An 18,827-nucleotide genomic window follows, 5' to 3' on the forward strand; every position below is an offset into this window, starting at 1 on the left:
CCTTTTTTTTTTTCGAAACCTCTTATTTATAAATAAAGCCAAACCATACCGAATTCCGACCCAAATGGATATGTGTACTATCCATCACTATCCCCAAATCACCTCCTACAACACAACTACAAAAACCGACCAATTCTTGATTAAGGGAGGGTGGTTATGGGAATGTAGCTATTTTGGTGGGTTTGCCAAATGAAAAGGCTAAGCTCAAAGGGGGTGAATCAAAAAGGGAAACAATGTAGGGAATAAAACAAGGCTATTTGGCTATGAGAGGTTCATAAAAACTGATTTTTGCTTCATATCATATGCACAAAAATGAAATGCAATTTCATGATCTAAGGACGATGCGACACACTTATGCGTAATGATGTGACACGCCTCGCGAGGAGACCTACTCTCGAACCTAGATGAGGGCGGGGTATGAATGTACCCGCCCTAGGAGGCTCTACCCTTACCTTTGAGTAGCTGAGTCGAGCCAAAGGTCTAGTCTACGGCCCTAGGTCTCACAAGATCGGTCCAAACTCATTGGTCAAGCCCTCCTTCCTCGGCTAACTAAGAGGCCACGGGCGCGAGTCACGAGGAGGGGAAAGGCACTATTGGGCACATTAGTTCATCATGGGGGCACTTGGTTCCCTTCCTTTGACCATGTTCTTCCTTAAAAACTTATTTACAAACTCAATGCAGAAGAAAGAAATGCAACAAATATTTACATGTGAACAAATGCATGCGGAAATTTAAATAAACATGAAATGAAACGTGCAACAAATTGGCTAAGCCTAGCAGCACATCAACACCAAAATTCCAAACGGTCTCCCAAGGAGACACCCACAGCAACAAAATTCCCATTCTCCTTCAAAATATCAAAGATACCAAAAAGAAAGAATAGTAAAAAGGAGCAAGAGATAGGAAGGATTATACCAAGCGGTCTTCAAGCTCCCTTTTGCCTCAAGTGGTCAATGCGCCAAGCCAAAAGGTTAAACAAAACATATATATACAATGCAAAATTTTTTGAATTTTCAGAAATTTTTCAATTTTTAGGCATTTTATCTAATTTATAAACATTTACAATTATAAACAAATATTCACAAGAGTGGATATTTCCCTCCCCACACTTGAGATGTACATTGTCCTCAATGGACAAAAGCATAGGGAGTGAATAAGAAAAAGAAATGAACATATTTTTTTTGATTTTTGATTTTTCAAAGGGAAAATAACATATTTTTGTGATTTTTTTGGTTTTGAAAAATTAAAAGACATATTTTTGGGGTTTTTTATATGAGAACTCCCTCCCCACACTTATTTATTTACATTATTTCCAAATGGAAATAAATGTGTGGAGGGAGTACAAATTTAAAGACATGTTTTTGTTTTTTTTTAGGCCCTCCCCACACTTATTTATAGACATGGGAGGGCATAATAGTGAAATTAATTAACATGTTTTTGGTGGTTTTTGTCATTTTTCAATTTTTAGTTGGTTTTTATTTTGAAAATGCAATGCATGCTCTATTCTATATGCTAAATTGAAATGACAATGCAAATTAGGCTAAGTGAATGCAATTACTAAATGTGACAATATATTACAAAATTGAAATCTAATGCAATCCTATATGATGCAACTAAATGCTTTATCAACTAAATGCATGCGAAAAATTTAAACATGAATGAGAAATTTGGATAAAAGGGAGAGATCATACTTGTCATTTGGATTGATTTTGAGGAGCATACCAAAGGCTTTGGATTGAAAAGGGAGGATAAAAAAAACATCAATTCGGGGACTAAGACCCCATCTCATCATCATCATCTTCATCATTGTTATCTCCGGTAGTAAAGTCGGAGCCTTGAATCAAATCGTCGGGGTTGAAGGTGAAGTTACCTCCACTACCGCCGATACCCGGAAAACCATCCGTGAAATCACCACTCATATTCATCACGCCGCTATCTCCTCCCGTGAAACCACCACCGGAACCCGACGCACCCGCATCACTAGCAAAATAAGGCCGAACTCCTCCTAGCCATTGGGCATCATGCCCCCCGGTCTAGACTCGGGCATAGGCGGGAAAACGGGGCGCGCAAAGTAATCCGGTTGGAGGTTAAAACCTCCGCGGACCATACTCCCATCCTTTGGGTAGTTCCCATCGGGCCAAGTGAAATAAGATGGGTGAGGGTCCTCATAGCCCACGTAATCCCGCCGACAAAAATCATCATAGATGGGATAAGTACCGGTAGCTTGATCATAATATATCCGGTCCAACTTTCTCCCCAAAATGTCCCTCTCACTAGCGGCTTTCGCCGTGGCAATGTCCATCCTCTCCATCCACTCGGTGAGAGATGGTGGTAAGGGTGGATAAGAAGGAGGGTTCGAGGAGGACCCCTCACCTTGTTGAAATTGCCATGGTGGTGGTTGGTGAGTTTGAGGTGCGGCGTATCGTAGGGAGGAGGGAGTGTCGCGTCTACGGTCCCTAGAATAAACCCGGGGAATATTGGGAGGAGGTTGGTCGGCGGGAGGGTCTTCTTCAATATCAAGGAGATAGGACTCCTTGTCCTTTTCAATTTTTACCGCGGTAACATTTGGAAGCCGGATGGAGTTTTTGTGATTGATTTGCCAATATTCAAGGCCGTCGTTGGGGTTTTCTTTGAGCCACTCAAGCTTTGTAGTCAAGTAGTGCTTTGTCAAGTAAGTGTCCTCGGGTATCCAATTCATCGTGGAAAGGTCAACCGGACGGTCCATGTTGCGGGCAATTCGGGTGATCATGCCACCCACATGTATCGGGGTTCTATGCCCCGGAGAACTAGCAATCTTGGATAGATTAAGGGCTAGGTAGTGAGCCACATTAATTCGGAAGGGGGTGGGTTTCGTGAACAAGTAGGACCCCAAAATTTCAAGCTCGTAGGTCCTAAACACCCATGGCTCATCTACCGCAAGAACGGTGCACCCCATACATCTATGCCACACCCGAATGACGGGATTGTGGCAACTCATCGCGGGCCTTTTTACCCCAGGTTGATCATCAAGGCCCGAAATCGCCTTCCATACACGGAAATAGTGAAAATCAGCGGGCGGGGTATGCGACGTCGCATTTTCCAGCCCAAAAATTTGAGCCAACCGACCCAAAGTGATGCTATGTTCCCGGTTCATGAGTCTAAAGCTAAGGGTAGCCACCATGTTTGATTGCCGGTGTTTGTTAATCTTAAGACTACTCAAAAATTCCCATGTGATCCGAGGGTAAGTATACTCATGCATGGTAAATATCCCCCTCATACCACACCCCGTAAACAAAGCCTCCGTCTCCCTAGCAATCCCAAGGGTAGACAAAGACGGATGATGAAGAAACTTAGTAGGGGTGAGGGGGCGATTCTTAAAGAGAATAAACTTACCCTTCTGAGTTGGTGTTGCAAACTCGACTGTAGGAAAGTCCGGATCGGGGTATGTATCGGTCGCCGCTTGAGCAATCAATGCCGCTTGGTCCCTTGCTATATCGGCCCTTGTTCTTCTTCCGGTCATCTTGATGATTGGAGGAGATTGGTGAAGGTAGGAGGAAGTTTGATTGAGTTTTAATGGAGTTAGGGTTGAAAAGGGGGAAAAAAATAAGGAGGAAAGATGAAGGAGAAATGATGAAATGAATTGGGAAAAAGGGTTTTCACGGTTTTAATTTGTGTTCTGCGGGTGCGTTTTGCCGGTTGGTGAACCGGCAGCCGGTCTGCCGGTAAAACGCACTCCCCTATTTTCTATTTTTCGAATTTCTCCTCCAAAATTTTTGACCTCGCTGCCGGTGGACCAACCGGCTGCCGGTCCACCGGCAAAACACTCTTCTCAACTTATTTTCCCAAATACCAGGTGTGTTATGCCGGTGAGCCGGCTGCCGGCCTACCGGCAAAACACACTACTCACTCAAAAATCCAACTTCCCAGCTTAAAGTATGAGTGTTTTACCGGTGGGCCGGTTGCCGGCCTGCCGGCAAAACACTCCTCTTCACCAATTCTTCAAATTTTTTCAAGTCATCAGGTGTGTTATGCCGGTGAGCCGGCTGCCGGCCTACCGGTATAACACACTCTCAATCATCAATTCTTCTTCTTTTTCATCTTGACAGGTGTGCTATGCCGGTGAGCGCTCTTGCGCCTACCGGCAAAACACACCCTTACTTCAATTTGTCAAAATTTTGTTTGGCCTCGCTGCCGGTGGACCAACCGGCTGCCGGTCCACCGACAAAACACAACACTCAGCTATTTTTCGTTGTGTTCTTCAAATTTGCTCAATTTTTCTTCAACTCAACTTTGAGCTTTTTCATTGACCCCGGGATTCTTGTTTTCCGCAACTACTCCGACGCATGATGCCGGGATTTCGGGTCAACGAAAATAAATACTTGTGTTCTTCAAAAGTGACCTCCGTCACCAATCCAAATAGACAAAATACGACTCCAAATCTCTCACTATTAGTCTAGAATGCAAGTTATTTACAAAGATGCATGGGTTGCCTCCCATGAAGCGCCCTTGTTTTATGTCGTAGGCTCGACGGAGTTATGAATAACAATCAATAATTTAGAAGGAAGGTGGCGATGGAGCTCACATTCTTGATTATAGGGGTTCCGGCAACATAGTGCTTGAGCCTTTGCCCGTTCACCTTGAAGGATTGATCTCCATCGGATATTTCAACGGCGCCATGTGGAAAGACGCGGACCACGGTGAAGGGCCCCGACCACTTAGACTTGAGCTTTCCCGCAAACAACTTGAACCTTGAGTTAAAGAGGAGAACCAACTCTCCCTCCTTGAACTCTCTCCGAATGATGGCCTTGTCATGGAATCTTTTGGTCCTCTCCTTATACAATCTAGAGCTCTCATAAGCCTCTAGTCTAAATTCTTCAAGCTCATTGAGGTCAAGTAGCCGCTTCTCCCCGGCGCTTTTCAAGTCAAAATTAAGGAGTCGGATGGCCCAATGAGCCTTGTGCTCCAACTCAACCGGCAAATGGCAAGGCTTCCCGTACACCAACCGGAATGGTGAAGTTCCTATTGGTGTTTTGAAAGCGGTCCGGTACGCCCACAATGCATCATTGAGCTTGGTAGACCAATCTTTCCTTGACCGGCTCACGGTCTTTTCAAGGATCATCTTGATTTCACGGTTAGAGATTTCGGCTTGGCCGTTAGCTTGTGGGTGATAGGCAAGGCTCCGCCTATGTTGCACCCCATGCTTCTTGAGTAGAGCATTAAGAGTCCTTTCCCGGAAATGAGTTCCACGGTCACTAATCACAATTCGTGGAACTCCAAACCGTGGGAATATGATTGTCTCCATGAGTTTGGTCACTGATTTTGCGTCACAAGTCTTTGTTGGAATTGCTTCAACCCATTTGCTCACGTAGTCCACCGCAACAAGGATATACTCATTCCCATTTGATGAGGGAAAAGGGCCTTGATAGTCAATGCCCCATACATCGAATACCTCCACTTCAAGTATGTAGTTCATTGGCATTTCATGCCTCTTTGAAATGTTGCCACTTCTTTGGCATTTGTCACACTTCTTGACGTAGGTGGCCACATCGTGAAATAGGGAAGGCCAAAAGAATCCACATTGGAGCACCCTCGCGGCGGTTTTCCGTGAACTACCATGCCCTCCACTTGGCATGTCATGGCAATGAGAGATTATGGGTTGGACTTCTTCGTTGGGGATGCATCTTCTAATTATCCCGTCGGCACAAGCTTTGTAGAGGCACGGTTCTTCCCAAAAATATTGCTTAAGGTCATGGAAGAATTTCTTTTTCTTATGGGAATCATAACCGTGTGGGATGACCCCGGATACCAAATAATTTACATAGTCCGCGTACCACGGGGTATCCATCAAAGCTAGTGCGAATAGTTGATCATCCGGTAATGTCTCATCAATTGGCAATCCATCCTTATCTTTGACATGGAGTAGCCGAGAAAGATGATCGGCTACCACATTTTCTACACCTTTCTTGTCTCTAATCTCGATATCGAACTCTTGCAACAATAGTATCCACCGAATCAAGCGTGGCTTCGACTCCTTCTTGATTAGTAAGTGCCTCAATGCCGTGTGATCGGTGTGCACAATAACTTTAGAGCCAACTAAGTAGGAGCGAAACTTGTTCATGGCATATATGACCGCCAAGAGCTCTTTTTCGGTGGTAGTGTAGTGTGATTGAGCTTCATCCAAAGTCTTGCTTGCATAATATATGGCATGGAGCTTGCCATTCTTCTTTTGCCCTAGCACCGCTCCCACCGCCACATCACTAGCATCGCACATCAACTCGAAAGGTTCTCCCCAAGTGGGAGGTTGCATGATTGGAGCGGTGATGAGAGCTTCCTTCAACCTATTGAATGCATCCAAACACTCATTAGTAAATTCAAACGGCACATCTTTTCCAAGCAACAAAGTTAAAGGTCGGGCAATCAAAGAAAAATCCTCAATGAATCTCCGGTAAAAAACGGCATGCCCAAGAAAACTTCTAATTCCTTTAACATTAGTGGGAGGGGGTAGAGTTTTGATCACTTCAATCTTGGCTTGATCAACTTCCAAGCCCTTACTTGACACTACATGACCCAAAACTACCCCGGATGTCACCATGAAGTGACATTTCTCCCAATTCAAGACTAGACCACTCTCTTGACAACTTTTCAAGACCTTACCCAAATTAGCTAGACATCCATCAAATGAGGTGCCTACGACCGAGAAGTCGTCCATAAACACCTCCATGATATTCTCAACATATTCGGAAAATATGGCTAGCATGCATCTTTGAAATGTGGCCGGCGCATTGCAAAGCCCAAAGGGCATGCGCCTATAAGCAAAAGTGCCAAATGGGCACGTGAATGTGGTATTTTCTTGGTCATTAGGGTGAATCGGGATTTGGAAAAACCCCGAAAACCCATCAAGGTAGCAAAAATGAGAATGTTGGGCAAGTCTTTCCAACATTTGGTCAAGGAAAGGGAGGGGGAAATGGTCTTTCCTAGTTGCCTTGTTGAGGCGCCTATAGTCTATACACATTCTCCACCCGGTTGTGACTCTTGTTGGAATTAGTTCATTCTTATCATTGGTGACTACCGTGACCCCGCCCTTCTTTGGCACAACATGCACCGGGCTCACCCATGCACTATCGGAGATAGGGTAAATTATGCTTGCATCATAGAGCTTCAACACCTCCTTCCTAACCACTTCTTTCATAGCGGGGTTAAGGCGGCATTGAGGCTCAATGGAAGATGCACTCTCATCCTCCAAGTGAATGCGATGGGTGCAAAAAGAAGGGCTAATCCCCTTAATACCATCAATTGAGTACCCAATGACATCCTTGTACTTTCTCACAACATCAAGTAATTTTTGAAGTTCGGTGTCATTGAGTGCACTATTGACAATAATAGGGTAAGTATCATTAGGGCCAAGGAAAGCATGTTTAAGAGTAGAGGGAAGAGGTTTCAACTCCACTTGAGGAGGCGTGGATCTCTCCTCTTTTTTACCATCTCCTCTCAGGCTTTCAAATTCTTTGTCCGGGTCTTCTTCAATTGTTGCTTCCATAGCTAAAGCATACTCCCGGTGCTCCTTGTAATCCTTTACCTTGCCCTCAAGGAACCCTTGAAAACCCTTGTCTTCATCAAACTTCTTCATATCAACCCATTCTTCGACCACATCAATCATATAACAAGACTTTTCTTCCGAAGGCTCTTTCATAGCCTTGTTCAAGGAGAATTCAACCTTATCTTCACCCACTTGCAAAGAAAGCTTCCCATTCTTCACATCAATCATGGCACCCCCCGTAGCAAGGCACGGGCGCCCCAATATGATGGGAATATTTGAGTCTTCGGGGATGTCCATAACATAGAAATCACATGGAAATGCAAGTTTCCCCACCTTGAGCGGGACATCCTCCACAAGACCAATCGGGTATCTTACCGACCTATCGGCAAGTTGGAGAGAAACCCTTGTTGGTGAAAGCTCATAACCTTTCAACTTCTTGAAAATTTTGAGGGGCATAAGACTAATGCTAGCCCCCAAATCACACAAAGCCCTCTCAATGTGCACGGTCCCAATCTTACAAGGAATGGAGAAACTCCCCGGGTCTTCAAGCTTTTGAGGAGCCTCATTCATGAGAATTGCACTACACTCCTTGGATAAGTTCACCGTGGTTGTCGGGCTCAAGGAATTTTTGTTAGAGATGAGCTCCTTCAAGAACTTGCCATAGCTTGGAATCTCCTTTACGGCATCAATGAAAGGCATAGTAATGTTGATACCCTTCATCATATCCATGAACTTCCCATACTTTTGTTCAAGTTTGGCTCTTGCCAACCTTTGTGGAAAGGGAACCGGTGGTACATAAGTTCTTACCACTTGTTGTTGAGGCTCTTCAACTACCCTTGTTTGTTCATCAATCACTCTTGGAGTTTCCACAACAATTTCCACAAGCTCATCTTTTCCCTCCTTATCTTCAATTACCTTAGGAGGTTCAACCACAATTTGAGGTTCAATGACATTACCCGGTCTACTACTCTTCCTTTTCTTGACAAATTCCCGGTCTTCCAAATCTCTACCACTCCTCAAGTGAATAGCATTCATGGTTTTCGGATTTTCCTCGGTTTTACCCGGGAATTTACCTTGGGAGGCTTGTAGTTGGCTCATTTGGGTAGCCAATTGGGAGATTTGGTTGTCCGTCATTCGTTGAGAGGCTTGCATTTGGGTTCTAAGTTGGTTGATGGATGTGGTTGTCTCTTCTTATTTTTGGGTGGTATGGTTGATGAATTGTGTTTGATGATTCATCATTTGCTCCATCATGAGTTCCATGTTTGACTTTGGTTGGGTGGGTTGTTGGAATGGTTGGAAATTTTGTTGGAAAGGTTGGGTGGTTGGTGGGTTAAGTGATTGGAATTGTTGTCTAGGTTGGAAAGTTCTTCCTTGGAAACCCGGTGGACCTTGATTAAATGTTGTGTTTTGTTTTTGAGTTTGGAAGTTTGGTTGTTGTGATTTTTGTTGGAAGGTTGGGTTTTGGACATTTTGAGAGCCATAGGAGAAGTTTGGGTGGGCTCTCAATCCCGGGTGATATTGGTTGTTGTTAAATGCTTGCTTGGCCGGACTAGACTCCCATATCCCGTTCACTTGCTCCATACAACTTCCATCTCCAACCACCAAAGGACACTCATTGGGTGGGTGTCCTTGGTCTCCACAAAGCTCACAACTATAGACTTGGTTCCTCATAGAAGAATTGCTAGATGTCTTGCTTGAGCTCATCAAGGCTACTTGTTGCTTAAGCTCTTCTATCATCTCTTTCACTTCCACATTGTTGGCCGACTCGACCGTTGACTTCCCCTTCCTCTTGTGCCTATCATTGTTCCAATGAAAGGTACGAGAAGCCATTTCTTCAATAAGTTCTTTTGCCGTCTTGTGATCTATCTTATCCAAAGCTCCCTTCCCCGAGCCGGAATCAAGGTTCATCTTCATCTCATTGTTTAACCCTTCATAGAAATTGTTGATGAGCTCATCATCCCCATTACCGTGGTGAGGACATAGCCTTTGGAGGCCCTTGTACCTCTCCCATGCTTCATAAAGGGTCTCATCTTCTTGTTGGGTGAACCCTTGGAGCTCACTCTTGATTCTTGCGGTTCGTTGGGGTGGGAAATACTTGTTGAGAAAAGCCTTAGAGACATCGTCCCAAGTCCGAAGAGAGTCGGGTTCACAACTTTTGAGCCATTCCTTGGCACTTCCCCTCAAAGAGTAAGGGAAAAGCCTAAGGCGTACGGCATCTTCCGTGACTCCATTGGCCTTGAACATGTCACAACTATCCAAGAACTCGTTGAGATGCTCGTTGGGGTTTTCGGTGGCTCCCCCTCCGAATTGGTTCCCTTGGACAAGTTGTAGCAAGGTGGCTTTCACATCAAAATTGTTGGCTTGAATAGGTGGCTTCACAATACTCGGATTCACCACCTTTTTCGGAGCCAAGTTATCTCTCATAGGAACCGCGGCCATTGTTACTTCCGTTTCCGGTGTTGCAAAAGGATTTTCGAAAGTTTCAAAGACCCGTGGTCCTTCTTGAAGGTTCTCAATTACTGGATTTTCTTGAGGAATCGGTGTTTCTATAAGCCCTCTTCTACGGAGTGAATTTAGTCTTCTCGCGGTTGCTTCGATCTCGTGGTCAATCGGGCGTATTGGTTGACCTCTTCGAGCTCTCCTAACCATGCAAAAAGTCCTACACACTCAAGAGAGGGATTAGTAACAAAAGACTTAGTCTAAACAAGAACGAAAACAATTAATATCTAGCCGAACTCCCCGGCAACGTCGCCAAAAACTTGATGGTATCAAGCTATACCTCGCAAGTGCACGATTTTATCGTTGTACACTATTAAGGGTCGATCCCACAAGGAGCTAGGAAGATTACTAATCGTTTTAACTCTATGGTTTAGCTAAGTCAACAATAATGGGAGAAGGTTATACTAAAGCTACCAACAACAAGGTAAAACAACTAAATAAAGAAATAGAAGAAAGAGCAAGATAAAATAAATAGATGTAAATCAAATGATTAAAAACCTAAGACTCGGTTCTTCCCAATCAAATCGTAATTCCACACAATCAAATCTCTAGGCTAATCACAAGGGTAGTTAGGTGAGGAGGTGACGACTCTAATTCGCCTAAGACCCCCCTCTCGGGTTCGAAATAGGACACTAGTGCTACCCACCAACCCCCCTCTCGGGTTCGAAGGTCGGAATCCCTAACTCAATACCCGACTACCCCAAAAACATGCATTATTCCCAAGGTGGTCCAATATTTGCTAAGGTCATTAAGCACCACAATTCCCGGTCATCCCACTCCCTCTCTCGAGGGTCGATTTCAAACGCTAGATTAGAGGTGTCCTACCCTGGTTCTCCCTTTCGGTCTCAACCAAGGTCAACAATAGGGTCAAATCACGGGTATCCAAATCACAACCTAACCAACTCTCGTTGGTGGTCAAGGGTCGTAAGTCAACACTACCCAAAAGTCAACCCTTAAACCAAGTCAATCCTCTAACCTACCATCACCAATTTCCCCAAATAATTAGCCTTTATGAAATTCAATTAGTGAAATTACTCATGTTGGGTCAAACCGAGCCCTAGTGGGAGACTACTCACTAATCATGATCCTAATTGTAAAATAGACAATAAAGATGGAAACTTTGGTCACAAACATGGTGGGAAGATGAAATTCACTTCTAAACATGCAACAATCTAACAATAGGTGTAAGGAAAGATGATTTAATCTAATAACAAGAGTGATTAAACCTAAAGACACAATCTTTAACCAAATCAACTCAAAGATTAAGTCTTTGAGGACAACTACCCAAGGATGAACAATTGAAAGAGAAACAAAAGAAAGATGAACAATGAAAAGGGTAAACAATGATGAAATTAACAACAACAAACAACAACACCAACAACCTTAACATAAACAATCAAACAAACATAAGAGAAGAACAAAATGTAAACAAATGAAAATAGGGAGAGAATTAATACCAACAAAGTAGTGAAAGAGGAATTTGGATAGAATTAATAAAGAAGGAAATCCTTCAATCTTCTTACAAACCCAAATTCAATCACTAATTGATTGAAGAACTTCTCTAATTAAAGAAAGATTAACAAAGAGATTAAGAAAGTTTAAAGCTTGAAAGGGTAAAAATTCTGGATCTAGGGTTGTGTGTCAAAGGGTTTAAGGAGAGGGGTATTTATAGGCTTGTACAAGATTAAGAAGAAAAGAGGAGGAAAAGAAAGAAAAGCCCAAATCCGCAGCTGCTGCGTAATGCCGGTGCACCGGCAGCCGGTGCACCTACCGGCAAAACCGTGCAAGGATTTAAAATTGCTGGCATCCGTGTTTTGCCGGTGGGCCGGTTGCTGGCCTGCCGGCAAAACACATTCTTCAGGACTTCCTCTTCTTTGTTGATGTGTGAAATGCCGGTTGACCGGCTGCCGGTGCTCATACCGGCAGCGAGGCCAAGCTTGTTTTTCCTCCAATTCTTCTTTTAATTCCACTTGTTCTGCTTTACCGGTGGGCCGGTTGCCGGCCTGCCGGCAAAGCACCTTCTTCAGCTTTTCTTCAAAATCCCGAGTGATTCTCTGGGGTGTGTTTTGCCGGTGGCTAGACCGGCTGCCGATCTGCCGGCAAAACACAAAGTCTTCATTTCTTCACCTCTTCTTCATGTAAAGGCAATGGGGTGCCTTTCTTGCCCCAATTTCTCCATACTTGGATCGTTTCCTACAAAAGGATACACAAGGTAACAAGTACGGGCATTGGGCACAAAATGCAAGGAAAAACACCCGAAACCGACTCGATACGAGTCGGTTTGCATAAAAGAAAGAGGGAATTAGAAGTAAATTAATCGTATATCAATGCCAATAGTTGATAAGAGGGAATAAACACCAAGGCAATAAGGACGGGGATGCACCGGTATCATTGTCGTCGTTCTTTATACTAACGGAGTAGTAATGCATATTTTCACTAGAATTCTAAAGAAAACAAATTACATGTGACGGGAGTATAATAGAAATTCATTATTTTACAACTTTACTGAATCAACAAACCTTATTGCCTAGAAAAATAAGTACTTATCTCTGTACAAATATCTTTCCACCATGGGAAAAACTAATTGTGAAATCTTATCAAATAACTCATCTTTCCTAAACATGGTCCTATTTTCGATTTTTATCTAAAGAAATTTGCATATACATACAATACAACAACAACAACATCAGAGCCTTAATCCCAAAATGATTTGGGGTCGGCTGACATGAATCATCCTTTCGAACCGTCTATGGGTGAACGCACGCCTCAAAATGCGAATAAAAAAAAAGGGAAGATGAAAAACAAAAAGGAAGAACGAAAATGTAATGGAAAGTCAAGGTGAACTTAGGGGTTTTAAAATCGAATTCCGTCTTTCTTTTATAAAAACTTAAAATTTAAATCGAGAGAAAAGATTAAAACGATTTTGTAAAAACCAAAATAGAGTTAAGGATGCAGAATGAACCGGGTAAAATCTGTAAGAAAGTGGTTGGTGAAAAAGTGTAATAAAGGAGAGAAAATTAATAAATTAATTTCTTTAAATTAAATAAAAAAACACTAAATCTGTCAAAGAACATCAAATACTAAAAATCCACATGTATCCTTTCCCTCCATTGTGCCCTCTCCGTCACCATACTCTCCTCAAGCCCCAGAACTCTCATATCGTGCTCTATCACTCTCAACCATGTCTGTCTCGGTCTTCCTCTCGCCTCTAGGGACCTTTTTCGTTCTCCAAGTCTCCAGCCTCCTAATCAAATGCGTCCATAGGTCTCCTTCTCACATGGCCAAACCATCTTAGTCGGTTTTCCATCATCTTGTCCTCTATTGGCGCCACTTTTATCTTTTCCCTAATCACCTCATTCCTTAACCGATCTTTCCTTGTATGTCCGCACATCCATCTCAACATGCGCATCTCCGCCACACTCATCTTTTGAATGTGACAATGCTTCACGGCCCAACACTCGGAGCCGTAAAGTAGGGCAGACCTAATTGCCGTGCGATAAAATTTTCCCTTTAATCTTTGGGGCATATCTTTATCACATAGAAACCCTGAAGCACTCTTCCATTTCAACCATCCCGCTTTAATTCTGTGAGCCACATCTCCGTCTAACTCTCCATCTTTTTGAATAATAGATCCTAGATATTTGAAGAAATCCGAACCCTCAACAACATTTCCATCGAAACTAATACTCCCCGCCTTTGTCGATCTCAACCCCGTCACCTTAGTGAACTGACACCTCAAATACTCAGTCTTACTCCTGCTCAGCCTGAACCCACGAGTCTCTAAAGTCTGCCTCCACAATTCCAACTTTCTCTCCACTCCCTCTTTTGTCTCATCAATCAACACAATATCATCAGCAAACATCATACACCACGGGATGTCGTCCTGAATATCCCTTGTCAACTCATCCATAACTATAGCACTCCTTTCAGGGATAAAAATATTAATTATGGATAATGTTCGAACAGGTAGGATAATTTAACAACGTTTTTTTTGTTAAAACATTAGCAATATATAGTGCAACTATTTTTAGTCATATCAAATTTTAGTACCATATAGTGTGTAACTATTTTTAGTCATAACAAATTTTAGTACCCGTGCAACGCACGGGCACAAAATCTAGTAAGTAATAAGTTATGGAAACCTCAATTTTCATATGATATGATATATAACCATTATATTTTAAGTCTGTATTTAAAAGGATCATACTAATATTATGAATGTTAAACCGTTAGATTTCATAATCAATATTGAAAAGGATCGTACAAATAAAGTGCAGTAATTTCGATGAACAAATGCGTAGTTTAGCGGCAGAGAGGTATGACTACGAAAGCAAGTACTCCGTAAGTCTTTATATTGTTTTCTAAATTTCTCATAAACGACTTTTGTTTGTTACTATTGTCATCAACTTGCGCAAGAGTTCGAGTTATTTGCTTGCATCTTGGGATCGAATGTTCGAAAGTTTTCAGTGTTCATTAGTTCAAGGATCTAAGCTTATGTAAAAACATGTAAAGAGAACAAATTTTGTTCCGTAAGAATCATTAAGGCCTGAAAACTGGAGTTTCGACACAGATTAACTAGTTACTGGCCTCGAAGGTGAGTCCGAGGAAAGATCCTCGGACGACTAATCAATGACCAAAATCTACAGTCGTGTAGATTTTTAACGTTGACTATGTGAGGAATTCGTTGGTTTTAACTTTTTAAGGTGGATTTTAATTTCCAAAGTCTTGGTCTTTAAAGGTGATGTTAATGGAAAATGTTTGGTAGAAATCATGTTAATGCAAAACTTTTACTGCTTGCCTACCTAACTCAATACCATTGGAGTGTAAGGTACGGTCCTTAGATATATCGTGCTCGTGTCAGGGGCGGAGCCGGATTGAAAATTTGGGGTAGCGAAAGTACCGTGAAGCCGTGAGCACAGTAACAACATAAAAAAAGTTTATAAACAATTCGTTTTTTTTTTCCTCAATAAGAACTACACTTTCAATTTGTAAATATGAAAAAAATGTTTTCGCGATAATTGACGTGGTTGTTGACGGGAATGACGGTGCCTCAAATTCTAGGTAGTTAAGATCTTTCATTAAGCATTTTTTTGGCTCAAGCTCGGGCTCGGCTCGAAGCTCGTCGAGCCTAAAAAATTGAAGCTCGAGCTCGTTTTGTCATTATATATTTTTACTTTCTCACCTTTTAAATCTAACTAAATATAAATATTTTTGAAAAACAAATAAAATTATAAAATATTAAAAATTATTATATTATAACATACTTATATAAATGTCCAAATGAAATATAATTTGAAATAATAATATTATAATATAAAGATTATACAAAAAAAATTATAAACGAGCCCAAACGAGCTTTCGAGGGGGTTAAAAGATAATGTGGGTACCATATACAAGCAATACACAACTCAACACGTGAAAAAAATTGCTTATTATCGGAGTCAAACCCGACTCTCCTGAGAGATGTACTTATACTTTAATTTACCACTAGACCATGTACATTCTAATGCTATCTTAGAAACGTATTATTTATTTATCTTTTGACACATATCAACGATATATGGAGTAGAAAAATTTCATCTTCTCAGTCAAATTTTCGGGATTTGGGGGTAGCGGTTGCTACCCTATGCTACTAGGTAGCTACGCCACTAGCTCGTGTATTCACGATCAGTTGTGGAGCGAAGGGGGTGCTGGGAGCTAGTAGAGGCGCGTGCCCTCACTGACGGTTTAAAAGTTCGCAATTTGTAGTTAGAATTTTTGAATTTTTTCATGGCCTCCTTATATTATACCCTTTCGCTAAAAATTTTCAACCGCACTAATTTTAAATCCTGGCTCAACCCTCTCAATCAATATAAAACTACTGAAGAACTAGTACCATAAATGTCAAGAAAAGGAGAGTCTTACCTTATTAGTATTAGAGCTGGCCATCAGCACGGGCTGACCCGGCCCGGCCCGGACTCAACCCGCCTTGGCCAGATATTTTATGTAGCTTGGTCCGACCCGGCCCGACCTTGGCCCGTCATTGGCCTGGTTCTGGTCCTAAAATTCCAGCCAGGCCCGCCCTTAGCCCGCCATTTTAGCAAAACTAAAAATAAATTAAAAATAAATTGGTAAGGCACGCCAGCCCGACCCGCCCTTGGCCCGCCTCGGGTCCTGGCTCGGGTCAAGCATATCCCCGCCCAGCCCGGCCCACTCCTCCCCCTGGCTTGGTCCTGGTCTGACCAGGAGAGCCCGGCCCGCCCCCTGGCCAATCCGACCCGACCCTAACCCGGCCCGAGTACAGGTCTAATTAAGAATAAAATTTTAGTAAAGTCATTGGATGCATTACAGTAATGAACCGAACTGCATAACTGTGTACTATAATGTTTTGAAAAGATTAATTGTATTGATGATTTTACAAGGGTTACAATCATAGTTTATATACTATTAGTATGGGTGTCCGGCTTCGCTCGGGCAACCACTATTTAACATTAAAATATATTTTTAATTAACTAAAACTATTTTAAAGTTGCATAACTCATAAATTTATTATTAATATATTTTTTTTATGAACGGAGTATATTTTAAAACTACAATAAAATAAATTATGAGACAAATTCACTACTCCCGCTATTAATATTTTACTTAAATCGATCGCTTAGCTAATTGTTCGTATATACTTTATTTTATTCTTAGTATTGTTACTTTTATTACATTCGTTATTATTACTTTTACTTTCACTACTCCCACCGTAATTATATTGTTACTTTCACTACTTGTACATTAATATTGATAATTTCACTACTCCCGTTGTTACTTCTGTTACTTTCACTACTCCCGCTCATTGCTAATATAGTTACTTTGACTATTCCAATGAGTGATTACTATCATATTAATATATCCAATGTTACTACAATTCTTTTCACTACTGGCAGAATTAATTTAATAAGTTGAGTGATTATGTATCCAATTTCGACTTATTAATGAAGACTTTGATGCCAACATTTTCCTCAAGCATTTAATGCATTTAGTGGCTTTCATATAGCCATTGTCAACAAGACAATAAGTGTCAACATTGTGTACTTCACTCCAAAACTTGGAGGACCCAGTACAACAATCCTAAAACTGATACATTTTCAAATATATAATCCCACCAATCCAATCCAATCCAAATTACCTATTTAACTTTTTACGGTCTACGAGACGACACTTTGACTACGTTTTTCTTCATTTATATATTATTATTTTGTGTCGAAAATTATAATTTTTCGAAACCTCTTTTTATAACAATAGTAAATATGTCAACTTTACGTATAAATTTTAAAATGTTGATTAAATATAATCGATGTCAAAATTTAACAAGGTTAACTTTAAAAAGTGAGTGAGTAATTTGGATTGGATTGGAGAGAGTATAACTTAATATGTAAAAGACACACTGGTCGATCACTTTGTGTAGATTTTATTGTGTACTTCGTATTTACCCAAATTTTATTTCCGTTTAAGGCTATGTTTGGCAAGGCATTTCAGGTACCTGATTTGACCAAGCAACCTGATTTGACTAATATTTCAGGTAGGTGTTTTACCTAGTGTTGTTTGGTAAAGTCATTTCAGTTACCTGAAATGACTTTTCAGGTACCTGAAATGAAAAGCTACTCCATGTAGCTTTTTAAAGTTTCAGTTAGCTGAAATGTTTTACTTTACATATTTACCCTTTATTTAAATTAACTTATTATAATTATTAACGTCCTTTTATGTCATTTTACAAAAAATCAGTTACCTTTTCAGTTAGTTTTACCAAACACTTTACAATTAATCACTACCTTATCGCTTTCAATTTTCACTAGCTTTTCGGTACCTTTTTAATTTCAAATACACCTTATCGTTTTCGTGTACATTTTCAGGTTTCAGGTACCTTTTCAGCCAGTTTTACCAAACAGAGCCTAAGACACACTAGTATTACATTTACACATTGACTACAATATTCCCTATTTACTAAATGAATAGGTGATCTCTATTATTTTCCCGCCAAAATGCATATTCTCAAAAAAAGAAACTAATGATAATTATATCCCTTCACTAAATAAGGAAACAAATAATTACAAGTAATTCATCTATTTATTTTCATTAAAATTAATCTTTTCATAAAAATATATTATTTTTACTAAACTCTAAGCTATAATATTTTAATAAAAATAAAATAAAATTGATATAAAACTATAAATTGCTAAATCTGATGTAATTATTAGATGATGAGTTAACCCATATTCCGTATAAAACCAAAACTAGAAATCGTTGTTATTACCTTCGTGACAAAAAAAAAATTAAAACTCATTAGCTTTATGCTATAAAATTATTTTCATTAAAATACATTTTAACTCATTACTCAATTCTCTTAATAAATTTTTAGTTATAGCTTTTAGTTTTTTAGTTGTAACTCATGACGAAGCACAGGCATGGCCGGATAGGCCATGGCCCGGGCAGCCTTGGGTTAAGCTATATATATTTATTAGTAGTTAATTAATTAAGCATTGGTTTAACTTGGCAAAGATGGTAATTGATGTTTGGCTGTTGTTTAGGTGTAGGGGGTCCTGAGTTCGAATCTTGGTTTACACTTTTTAACTCTAGTATTTTTAAAATTCTTAATTTAAGATAAAATCGTCCTGCTAAAAAAAATTTTTATTCAAGCAAATAAAATTGGCCATTTTTTTAATTAGACCAAATAATAATCTTCAAATTTGTTTTATTTTGTGCATACGCCTTTTTTTATCATGATCTTATACCTTATGTGGCTTAATTTTTGTGCACCTAATGAATCTTTTGATAAAGGTTCAAC

The 18,827-nt window shown here is 40.7% G+C and overlaps 1 non-coding gene across 1 annotated transcript; it reads left to right on the forward strand.

The window, feature by feature from the left end:
* Positions 1-9,479: 9,479 nt before the first annotated feature.
* On the forward strand, positions 9,480-9,586 carry LOC141610329 (small nucleolar RNA R71). The gene has a single exon (XR_012528233.1). It is a non-coding gene; the product is annotated as a small nucleolar RNA R71 (small nucleolar RNA).
* The last annotated feature ends 9,241 nt before the right edge of the window (positions 9,587-18,827 follow it).

The sequence above is a fragment of the Silene latifolia genome, chromosome 10 (genome assembly GCF_048544455.1).
Source record: "Silene latifolia isolate original U9 population chromosome 10, ASM4854445v1, whole genome shotgun sequence".
NCBI classification, from domain to species: Eukaryota; Viridiplantae; Streptophyta; class Magnoliopsida; order Caryophyllales; family Caryophyllaceae; genus Silene; species Silene latifolia.